Source organism: Pecten maximus, chromosome 13, assembly GCF_902652985.1.
Source record: "Pecten maximus chromosome 13, xPecMax1.1, whole genome shotgun sequence".
Classification (NCBI taxonomy): Eukaryota; Metazoa; Mollusca; class Bivalvia; order Pectinida; family Pectinidae; genus Pecten; species Pecten maximus.
Genome location: NC_047027.1, coordinates 8,270,510 through 8,283,279, shown reverse-complemented (window position 1 = coordinate 8,283,279; position 12,770 = coordinate 8,270,510). Strand labels below are relative to the sequence as shown.

Genomic DNA, 12,770 nt, shown 5'->3' with positions numbered 1-12,770 from the left:
CTTAAAGGTGAAATCCAGGCGCTAAAGGCCATGGTTCAAGACATGTCAATAAGTAATTTTAAGATTGACTCGGGCTTGCATCCCCCAGCACTTCAGAGTCATCCTGGTCAAGGTGTTGTTTGTTATCGCTGTCGTGGCCCGGGCCATGTTCAACGTGCATGCCTCTGGTCTGGCCGAGGACAGGCGGACCCATCAACAACATGTAGATGGTGTGGGCAGAGGGGACACTCCGGTTTGTGCTGTATAACCCACGAGACGAGATCGACGCCACCTCCATTAGGCAAAGGTCAAGAGCACCATTAGTGCTTACCCAACCCCTTCTCGTACATTCCAGGTTTGGGAAATTGATCTATATGGACCACTTCCAGTAAGCTACTCAGCAAAGACATATGCATTCACGGCAGTTGACATGTTCTCTAAGTATGTTTGGACTTGTCCTATTGCTAACTCGGATGCATTGACTGTTGGAATGGCCATATATCAGCTGGTAACAACATTTGGTGTGTGTGATACTCTGGTGTCCGACAACGGTTCGGAATTCATAGCGAAGGCAACCCAAGATTGGTTTGGTTTGGTTTATTTAGTTTAACGTCCTATTAGCAACCCAAGAATCGTGTCGTTTACTCCAAATCAAACAGAACTTTACTCCAAGCTTTGTCCATAAATGTTTAGGAGCCTGCGAGTGTACCCATCGTGTGTTAGCAGAAAGACTTACTCCTTACATGAACAAGACTAAGACAAACTGGGAACAGCTCTTGCCATCTATTGTGTTCTCTCTGAATGCAGCAGTAAACAGAACTATGGGATACTCACCCTTTGAGATATTGTTTGGCCAGCGTCCAGCTTTTCCATTATCACATGTATCGGCAGACCTTACAACCTTACCATCCGACATTTCTACCTACATTTCAGACTTTCAGAAAGGCCTGACACTTATTCGTACTCATATGAGACTATCACTTGTTCACAAGCAGACATGTTAAAGGCAAATGACCAGTCAAACAACCATAAAACTCTGCAGACAGGAGATTATGTATATCTCCAGGAGCCAACAGGTGTGGGACATACACTCCAGAACATTTATTCGGATGTCATGGTAGTTAAGGAAGTGTTGTCAGCACACCTCGTTTTGCTTTCTGAACCTCACTCTGGTAAGTTTCTCCACAAGCCAGTTCATATAGACAGACTTAAGCCTGCTCATGTTCGTGCACCAACTCCAACAAATTACTTTCGTGTGGTGTCTAACTCCAAGGTTGATCAGTTTGTTCAGACGGAGGACAAGCATGTCTCGGAAACTCAAAATCTGTCCTCAGATAGGTCTAGTGACAATCGGACTTCCTCTACAGATTTTCACTGTTCTCTCTGAGCCCCAACCTCAGGTATCACCATTGTCGTCTACTGTCCAGGAGTCTTCACCACCTCCACCGTCACTTCGTCCACGACGCACCATCAAAAAACCAAACCGTTTCCGTGATTCTGACTTTGTCCTTTCGGATAGTCGCACCTCATCAGAACTGTCGGATAATTCCTACTATAAAATCAAACGTTTGCTTTCACAGAAAGGTTCTGGTGACTTTCGGGAATATTTAGTTCAATTTCGTGGTGAACCAGCACAGAATGCTTTGTGGCTGAAACCTCAGGCTCTCAATGCTCATGCCCTGAAAGTGTTTAGAAAGTCCACCCAAAACAGTCGTATGTTAGATATCTTCATGGTTTGTTAATCTGTCTCATTTTAACCAAAGACATTCTAATTAGAGTCAATGTGTTCAAACATCTCATGATAAATAAGTCATACCAATTTGATTGCATTTTTTTTTACTCTTATTCAAAATTTGTTGAATATTACATTGCTGTTTGATATATTGATACTAAGTCAAAAGCATGTGTGGTACTTCAAAACAAAAAACTTGACTCCTTTTGTTCAGGAATCATTTGATGTTAATAAATCTTTATATGAGAAGATATACTTCTGGTATAATTACAGTATTGTACACAATGTGATAAAGAATAACAACCATACAAAGACTATCTTCATCAAATAATTCAGCAAACAGGAAAAGAAAACTTCAAGCTTCATTTTCAACTTCAAAGCTGATAACGGTTACAGTCCATTCGATGGGATGACACATTCCCTATTTATTGTCCCTTTCCAATGTTGATCATCCAATCATAGTGTTTGTTTGTTTATGTTTTACGGCCCATCGACAACTAGGGTCATTTAGGGCCAAACAATATTCTAACATGTTTTATTTTTAAAGTTAAAATCAGATAAAATTTGTCATTTTTTAAAAGCATCCGTATTGTATATTTACATCATTATAATAAAAGGTGGTTAAAAATGGTAAAATATATATATGTACATTATGTGAAATAATATGTACGAATAGATTATGTGAACTTTGTTATAAATAGAACATCAAAGACAGTAACGTAAAAGACATCAAAGTCTATAAAATAGATCGATTTCTTTCAAGTAGCTAAATATTGTTTTCGAATCCACGGAACTGAAAAGGGTTTTCATATCCGGGACTCGAAAGTATTTATCACGAATGTGCTTAAAATCGGAACATTCTATTAAAAAATGCTCCACTGTGAATTGAACATCACATGCATAACACACCGGTGGATCCTCTCGTTTCAGAAGGAACGAATGAGTAGGATATGTGTGCCCGGTACGGAGCCGAGAGAGGACTATTTCCTCTCTACGATCCTTCCGGCTTGGTTTTGATGTTTTAAGTTTTGGTTGTACTTTAAAAAGTTTGTTGCTCGTCTCGAGAGACCAGCGTTGCTGCCATTTACTCTGAATGGCAGAACTAATTACAGGTTTGAAATCTGTATATGGTATTTTAATAGTTGTTTGTTGCAGATTTAGAGCAAGTTTTGCTTGGCGGTCAACAAGTTCGTTGCCTTTAATTCCGACATGGCTCGGAATCCAAAATAGTGTTATTTTGCATTTTTTTAAGATACGAGATATTCGTAAAACAAGGTTTTGTATGAGTATATTCTTTGGATCTCGTGATTGTAAATTCTGAAGGACAGATAGAGAGTCGGAACAAATGATTGCCTTTCTAATGCGTTGTTCTTCGATATGGTCGAGGGCCAAATCGATGGCACATGCTTCCGCAGAGAAGATAGAGGCACCATCTGGTAAGCGGATTGAAGAGCAATGGTGATCGGAATAGCATGCTGCGGAGACCTTTACTTCATCTTTTGAGCCATCAGTGTAGATCTGAACGTGATCGGGAAAATCTTTAATGCATTCCCGAAAGGAGGATTTGTGTTCTTCGGGTAATGCACTCGATTTTGCCCTCACGTGTAGAGTAAGGTTAATATCAGGTGTTTCGACAAGCCATGGCGGTACATCCGATACGGTGTATTCGCCTATGTTGTCTAAGCTTATGTTAAGTTCATGAAGAAAATTCGAAATTCTAATGCCAAATGTTGGTAAGAGTTTTTGGTTTTGAGTGAATATGTTTCGGTATTGCGGATTGACAACAAGGTCAAAAGCCGGATTTTTCGGGTTGGATTTCAATTGGGCGGCATATTGAAGAGAAAGTTTTTTCCTTCTGTCATTTAAAGATGGTTCATTTGCCTCTACATACAGGCTCTGCACTGGTGTTGTTTGGAAAGCACCTAGTGCTAGACGTAATCCTTGATTATGGATAGGATCCAACATTTGCAGGTAAGAATTCCGTGCCGATCCATAAACGATGGACCCATAGTCGAGTTTTGATCGTATAAGTGCCCTATAAAGGCGCAAGAGCATTTCACGGTCCGCACCCCAGTCGGTGTGGGATAGTACGCGTAAAATATTCATTGCCTTTGAGCACTTATCCTTTAGGTGTTTAATATGTGGAACAAAGGAGAGTTTTGAATCGAAAATGAGTCCGAGGAATTTGGTTTGCTCTACAACTGGAATTTTGCTTCCATTTAATGTTAGATCGGGATTATTATGTGGCTTTCGTTTTTGGCAGAAGTGCATGCAGACAGTTTTTGATCTGGAAAATTTGAAGCCGTTTTCATCTGCCCATGTTTGTAGTTTGCCCAAACATTGTTGAAGTTGTCGTTCTATCTTGTGCATGTTCTTCGACCTATAGCATATCAAGAAGTCATCAACAAATAGAGACCCTTCAGTTGACTTACCGAGACATTTAGTTATACTGTTGATTTTCAGACCGAAAAGAGTTACGGAAAGGATCCCACCCTGAGGGACTCCCATTTCCTGTTTAGCTGTTTCAGAATACGTTGAGCCAACGCGAACCTTAAAATGTCTGTCAGATATGTAGTTTGAAATGAATTTTAGGAGATTCCCACGTACACCAATTTCATGCAAGTCTTTCATAATACCATATTGCCATGTAGTATCGTATGCTTTCTCCAGATCAAAGAACACAGCAACAAGATGTTCCTTCTTTGCGAAAGCTTCTCGAATAAAGGTTTCTAATCTGACCAGGTGGTCTACTGTTCCTCTGCGGTTTCTGAGTTTAAAATGTGTTTTTCAAGATGGCGGATATGGCGGCCATCTTGGATTTCGGAGCGACCCGAAAAATAACAACACTTGGTCGGGATCATCTCAGGATCATTTCAGGCAAGTTTCAGCCCAACAGCACTAGTGGAACTTGAGAAGAAGTTTAAAATGTTTTTTCAAGATGGCGGCTATGGCGGCCATCTTGGATTTCGGACCAACCCAAAAAATAACAACACTTGGTCGGAATCATATCAGGATCATTTCAGGCAAGTTTCAGCTCAATAGCACTGTTGGAACTTGAGAAGTTTAAAATGTGTTTTTCAAGATGGCGGCTATGGCGGCCATCTTGGAATTCGGACCGACCTGAAAAATAACAACACTTGGTCGGGATCATCTCAGGATCATTTCTGGCAAGTTTCAGCCCAACAGCACTGTTGGAACTTGAGAAGAAGTTTAAAATGTGTTTTTCAAGATGGCGGCTATGGCGGCCATCTTGGATTTCGGACCGACCCGAAAAATAACAACACTTGGTCAGGACCATCTCAGGATCATTCCTGGCAAGTTTCAGCTTAATCCCACTGGTGGAACTTGAAAGGAAATAGTCCTCTCTCGGCTCCGTACTGGGCACACATATCCTACTCATTCGTTCCTTTTGAAATGAGAGGATCCACCGGTGTGTTATGCATGTGATGTTCAATTCACAGTGCAGCATTTTTTAATAGAATGTTCCGATTTTAAGCATATTCGTGATAAATACTTTCGAATCCCGGATATGAAAACCCTTTTCAGTTCCGTGGATTCGAAAACAGTATTTAGCTACTTGAAAGAAATCGATCTATTTCATAGACTTTGATGTCTTTTACGTTACTGTCTTTGACGTTCTATTTATAACAAAGTTCAAAAAATTGTTTCTAATTGTATTTTGAGATGTTGCTTGTGATATGGTTATTTGAAGTTTAATACCAGTTTAGCATTCCAGTTCTGGTTATCTAGTTCTCAAGTTTAAATATTTGTTGCCATCCAAAAAAAAAAAAAAAAAAAATAAAATAAAATATATGTATATTGTTAAATATACAGGTATAATGTAATGACAGAGAAAAAGGTGACTCATTTTCACTGTTTGTATACAAAGCCAGAAATTGTTAATCTGTCCTCATTTTATACCATGTATGCTGACTGGCATGTTTTCCTGTATGGTTGTGACTCAAAACATTGCATTGCTCAATGTATCTTACCACTGGCCATGGTATACCTTTTTTCAACTATACTGGGTAGTAAAACTTGTGTATGTCAGTTCATGGATGGAATGTATCTAGGAGAAGAATTATAGAAGATGGCCATTTACTCATGTTATGTGCAATCTACTGGCTATATATAGTGACAAATTAATGAATTATGTATTTTGTAATCTGTATGCAGCTTGATTAATGGAGGTTTTTTTTTCAAATTACAAGTATTACCTGCCATTTCTGATTGATGAAATGTACATGCATGTGCCATAGAGTGCACAAAGTCAATGCAACTATTGCAACCTTTTGTTTTCCTTGTAATACTTGATGTAATTTCTGTGATATTGCAGTGGGTTATAGTGTTGATGATCATGTAAGGACTATTACGAATGGGATTGTGATATTTGGTTACAATTATTATGTGTATCTTGCTTTAACGTCACTATATCATTGTATAACAAACATAGATGGAATTGAACCACATTTTGATTTTGTCATTTGATATACATTTACCAGATAATCTAGTCTTTGCGATTTGCTTTTTCCGCATCTTCTGTGTCTTCTGTAAAATTGTACACACAATTTTAGTTTTGGGGGCGGGGAAGTTGTATTTATAGACACAGAAAATGCATAAATAGTTTAATTAAATAATTTGATCTTGAATTTACTTTAATTCCGGATATTTTGGCCATCACACTTTTACTATTATAATTTACTTAAATCCGGATATCATGTATACGTACCAATTTGTTTTATAAATGAGTTGTGCCTTGGAGAAAAACAAGAGGCCCAAGGGCCTTAACGGTCATCTGACTCTAAATTAAAGACCCTTATACTATTGTAGTATGCGTTCTCTGTAGCAGGTATAGTGGCACTGTAGGCCATGATGGCCATCTTGGAATTTGGATCAAACCGAAAAATAACAACAACACTTGATCAAGACTCCGGATCATTTCTGGTAAGTTATAGCTGAATCCCACAGGTGGAATTTGAGAAGAAGTTTTAAATAGGTGTTGTTCAGGAAAACCATGATTGCGCAATCATGTTACAAAATGGTCGCTGTGGCTGCCATGTCAAAGTTTTAACGAAGCCGAAAAATAACAACACTTTGTTGGATCTCCTTCCTTAACATCCTCACCAATTTCCAGCTCAATCACACCAGTGGAACTGGAGAAGAAGCTTAAAATGTGTTTTTCAAGATGGTTGCCATGGCGGCCATCTTGTATTTCTGGCCAACCTGAAAAATAACAACACTTCCTCAGGACTATCCCAGCATTATTTCAGGCAAGTTATAGCTGAATCCCACTGGTGGAATTTGAGAAGTTTGAAATAGGTGTTGTTTAGAAGAACCATGTTTGCGCAATCATTTTACAAAATGGCCGCCATGTCGAAGTTTTTACGGGGCCAAAAAATAACAACACTTTGCTGGCTCTCCTTCCTTAACATCCTCACCAATTTTCCAGGTCAATGGCACCAGTGGAACTGGAGAAGAAGTTTGGTGTTTTTCAAGATGGTTGCCATAACGGCCATCTTGGATTTCTGACCGGCCTGAAAAATAGCAACACTTCCTCAGGACCATTTCAGGCAAGTTTCAGCTCAATAGCACTGGTGGAACTTGAGAAGAAGTTTCAAATGTGTTTTCAAAATGGCGGCTGTGGCGGCCATCTTGGATTTCAGACTGACCCGAAAAATAACAACACTTGGTCAGGACCATCCCAGCATCATTTCAGGCAAGTTTCAGCTAAATCCCACTGATGGAACTTGAGAAGAAGTTTGAAATGTGAAAAGTTTACGCACGGCGACGGACGAAGCATGATGACTATAGGTCATCCTGACCCTTCGGGTCAGATGACCTAATAAAAATGGAAGGACAAGAAACGCTCTCCTCGTAATTTCACATTTACACCTCCACTGCCAAGCGAATCATCCCCGCATACCCTCTACACTTATCTGAGAGTAGAGAAGAAGCTTTTTGAAATTTTTGTCAATTTGACCCTTTTTGGCCCCGCCCACCAGCCCATGGGGGTCAACTAGGGCCAACATGTACATACCATCAAAGTGTCATCCCATGCTGATAATTTGAAACAAGTTAGAATGAATTCCAATACAAATCCAACAAATAATAGTCAAAAATGTGATTTCCCTATATAAACTATAGTAAAGTTTACCCCCTCCCAAGGGGCAAACGTGAGACCCCAGGGTCATGAAATTCACAATTTTAGTAAAGCACCTTAAGACCCTTCCATCTATGAAGAGTATTTGATTCTACCATATCTGAGAGTAGAGAAGATTTTTGAAGTTTTAGTCAATTCAGTACTTTGTGAGAAATAGCGATAACAAGAATTGTTTACGGACGGAGGACCACAGACGCTAACAAAATAAACCAAACCAAACCACAGAAGCAGGGCGATTTGAATAGCCCAACAATCTAATTACAATCTAGATGGTCATTCTCACTACGTTACATGAACATCTAACAACATCCCATAAGTTCTGGTGACCTCCGATATGTGTATATTTCACTTTGGGAGTGAATGGTCGAGTTGGCGATGTCGTCGAAGCAAAACAACATTTCGTCACAAATTGCATCTGAAGCAAACCATTTCGGCACAACATGTATATAGAGCTTTGTGGGACGAAATGACTTGAAACAAATTGACATATTATACCAGCTATCCACTTCAGTCATAGTAATTCGGACACGTAACATACACGTAGTCATTTGAATGGGTAATCCAACAGTTCATTTGTCGATGTCATTGAAGGAAAACATTTCATCACAGCATGCATCTGAAGCAAACCATTTCGGCATAGTATGTATATATATCCATTACCTATGTGGGACGAAATGACTTGAATGGAATTGACGTAGTAAGCAAGCAATGCACACTAAATTATTTGTTTATCACGAGTTTTCATTTGCCGATGTCATTGAAGGAAAACATTTCATCACAGCATGCATCTGAAGCAAACCATCTCAGCATAGTATGTATATATATATCCATTACCTATGTGGGACGAAATGACTTGAATAAAATTGACATAGTAAGCAAGCAATGCACACTAAATTATTTGTTTATCACGAGTTCTCGTCTACAACTAATGTCTAGCAGTTAATCATGAAAGATTATCAATAAAATATTCTATTTCTTGTATATTTACTATTTCACTCCTAAATGATATCATTTCACTACTGTTATAAACATGCCATTAATATGTTTTTAATATGCTTCATTTTCAGATTGGATGCGACAAATGTGAATGGTTTTGGGTACTCGAGGCATGTGTAAAGCCCACAGATGATATTAACCCTGAAAGGCTGTACGTGTGCCCCTTTTGTCAGGGTTGAACACTCATATCTATCCTACATGTCCAGTTTATTAGCTCACCTGGTCCGATCTGACTTCCTCTTCATAACCACAGATCAGAATTCGACCAAATTTGGTCAGAAGCATCCCTTTAATGGGGGACTCAAAATTGCACAAATGGTGGGGCTGAATGTGGCCAATTTGGCTAAATTGATATGAACAACTTCTCCTGAATTTGGTCAGGAACATCCTTGGCAGAAGGTGAACAGAGTTTGGATAAAGGACCTGTTGCAGGATGGCCCACGAAGGAATTCTTTGTAAAACATTTTATTTTGATAAAAGATGTCAAAATACACATGGAATGGCCTATTATTTTTAATTTTTATTTTTGGTGCGATTACAGCGCCACCTTTTACTGATTTCGATTGAAAATTTTAACAAGAGATTTCAAATGCCGCTAGTATCTTAATGAAAAAATATTTTCTGCCTTACCATAAACACACTCTACCAAAATGAACTATTTTTTTAATATTGTATGCCCGACTTGTGAATTTATTTTGCATAATTTACATAATACATGAAATGGGTGGCAGACAGGGATACTTTTTTCGTCATTTTGATTTCAGTAATTCAGAAAAATATCAACAGATGTATCTAAAACCCCGAGTGCAGACAGTGAAAGTGTTTTAAAAACATCTTTGATATCCTTGTGAAACATTACAAAAATATCAAGATAGGTCCCTGGCAAGTAAGAGAAATATCATGTTTATCTGAGAGTAGAGAAGATTTTTGAAGTTTTAGTCAATTCAGTACTTTGTGAGAAATAGCGATAACAAGAATTGTTTACGGACGGAGGACCACAGACGCTAACAAAATAAACCAAACCAAACCACAGAAGCAGGGCGATTTGAATAGCCCAACAATCTAATTACAATCTAGATGGTCATTCTCACTACGTTACATGAACATCTAACAACATCCCATAAGTTCTGGTGACCTCCGATATGTGTATATTTCACTTTGGGGGTGAATGGTCGAGTTGGCGATGTCGTCGAAGCAAAACAACATTTCGTCACAAATTGCATCTGAAGCAAACCATTTCGGCACAACATGTATATAGAGCTTTGTGGGACGAAATGACTTGAAACAAACTGACATATTATACCAGCTATCCACTTCAGTCATAGTAATTCGGACACGTAACATACACATAGTCATTTGAATGGGTAATCCAACAGTTCATTTGCCGATGTCATTGAAGGAAAACATTTCATCACAGCATGCATCTGAAGCAAACCATTTCGGCATAGTATGTATATATATCCATTACCTATGTGGGACGAAATGACTTGAATGAAATTGACGTAGTAAGCAAGCAATGCACACTAAATTATTTGTTTATCACGAGTTTTCATTTGCCGATGTCATTGAAGGAAAACATTTCATCACAGCATGCATCTGAAGCAAACCATCTCAGCATAGTATGTATATATATCCATTACCTATGTGGGACGAAATGACTTGAATAAAATTGACATAGTAAGCAAGCAATGCACACTAAATTATTTGTTTATCACGAGTTCTCGTCTACAACTAATGTCTAGCAGTTAATCATGAAAGATTATCAATAAAATATTCTATTTCTTGTATATTTACTATTTCACTTCACTACTGTTATAAACATGCCATTAATATGTTTTTAATATGCTTCATTTTCAGATTGGATGCGACAAATGTGAATGGTTTTGGGTACTCGAGGCATGTGTAAAGCCCACAGATGATATTAACCCTGAAAGGCTGTACGTGTGCCCCTTTTGTCAGGGTTGAACACTCATATCTATCCTACATGTCCAGTTTATTAGCTCACCTGGTCCGATCTGACTTCCTCTTCATAACCACAGATCAGAATTCGACCAAATTTGGTCAGAAGCATCCCTTTAATGGGGGACTCAAAATTGCACAAATGGTGGGGCTGAATGTGGCCAATTTGGCTAAATTGATATGAACAACTTCTCCTGAATTTGGTCAGGAACATCCTTGGCAGAAGGTGAACAGAGTTTGGATAAAGGACCTGTTGCAGGATGGCCCACGAAGGAATTCTTTGTAAAACATTTTATTTTGATAAAAGATGTCAAAATACACATGGAATGGCCTACACATGGAATGGCCTATTATTTTTAATTTTTATTTTTGGTGCGATTACAGCGCCACCTTTTACTGATTTCGATTGAAAATTTTACCAAGAGATTTCAAATGCCGCTAGTATCTTAATGAAAAAATATTTTCTGCCTTACCATAAACACACTCTACCAAAATGAACTATTTTTTTAATATTGTATGCCCGACTTGTGAATTTATTTTGCATAATTTACATAATACATGAAATGGGTGGCAGACAGGGATACTTTTTTCGTCATTTTGATTTCAGTAATTCAGAAAAATATCAACAGATGTATCTAAAACCCCGAGTGCAGACAGTGAAAGTGTTTTAAAAACATCTTTGATATCCTTGTGAAACATTACAAAAATATCAAGATAGGTCCCTGGCAAGTAAGAGAAATATCATGTTTATCTCCCCTACCCCCAAAAATCAACAAAACCCGGACAAAAAAATCAAAAGCTACTAGTGCCTTAATGAGAGATTATTTGTTCCCAAAGCATGACTTTCTTCAGCCAAAATGAACTAGTTTTGAAGAAAATATGACAAAATTATGATTTTCTTTTGCATAATCTATCTTTTATTTGAAACTTTTCTTCGTTAAATCTGTGGAATGACTAAAAACGATTCAAGTACATGTATTAAACCCAGAGTACAATTTTTCTACGTGTTTCAAACTTTTCTGTCGTGTAATTGTGACAAAATATGATAGCATGAACAAAGTAAATCACTTTCCAGTGAGAGTTTTCACTAGTTATTTATTTATATGTTTACTTTATATAGTACAAGAGTTCTTAGTGTTGTATAAAATATGTAGGCATTCCATATGCATATTTGTCTTTTATTCTGATACATACTAGTGAAAATTTCAATAATTAGTTGCAATCATCATAAAAAGAAAAACAATTGCACTGCCTTTCATAACACATATGTTTCAACACCTCTATTGTCGGGATACTCAAAGTGTATTTAAATTCTAATTTTGTTCCTTCCGTTTTGACAAGCAATCTCTGTGTTTCTACTGTACGAATGAAACAGAAGATCGGTTATTGGATCTTGATTAATGTTCCTTAAAACATTGAGACGAAAATATGTTTTATATAATATATTTGTGTGGCCATTTTTCGTTCAATCCTTTAACAGAATGTGTAGAGGGAATTATACATTTTACAAAAAAAAAAGAAATTTTAATGTGATTTCATGTATCAGTAAACAATAACAAACACTTACACGGTGAAAAACTGATAGGGTGATCTCAAACCATTGACGAATACCGAATTGGTTGTAATACTATAAAGGGTAATGGATTGTACTTTATGTAGTAGAACAGTATCACTACTGCCTTATCACAATACCTTATTCGCAATGGAAGCTAAATGCATTGGTTTAAACTTCAAAACCTCATTGAAATACAAATATGCAGTTGTCGATAAAAGATATTCTCGATATGTACAAGAATGGATGAAACCCCTGTTGGAAGCCGATGGTATTGCAACAACTGATGTTGGGGAGGCAAAGATGTGCCCAAAGTGTTATACTAGATATTTAGGGAAGCGTCCAAGGTCAGAGCCCATGGTAGATGACTCAAATACATATGAGTCTAAGAA

At 37.8% G+C, this 12,770-nt stretch overlaps 2 long non-coding RNA genes across 2 annotated transcripts; both read left to right on the top strand.

Moving 5' to 3' along the window:
- The first annotated feature begins 8,540 nt into the window (after nt 1–8,540).
- Nucleotides 8,541–9,360, top strand: LOC117341277. Its single transcript, XR_004535601.1, has 2 exons — nt 8,541–8,682; nt 8,939–9,360. It is a non-coding gene; the product is annotated as an uncharacterized LOC117341277 (long non-coding RNA).
- A 977-nt stretch (nt 9,361–10,337) lies between these two features.
- On the top strand, nt 10,338–11,146 carry LOC117341211. The gene is made up of 2 exons (XR_004535581.1): nt 10,338–10,486; nt 10,725–11,146. It is a non-coding gene; the product is annotated as an uncharacterized LOC117341211 (long non-coding RNA).
- The last annotated feature ends 1,624 nt before the right edge of the window (nt 11,147–12,770 follow it).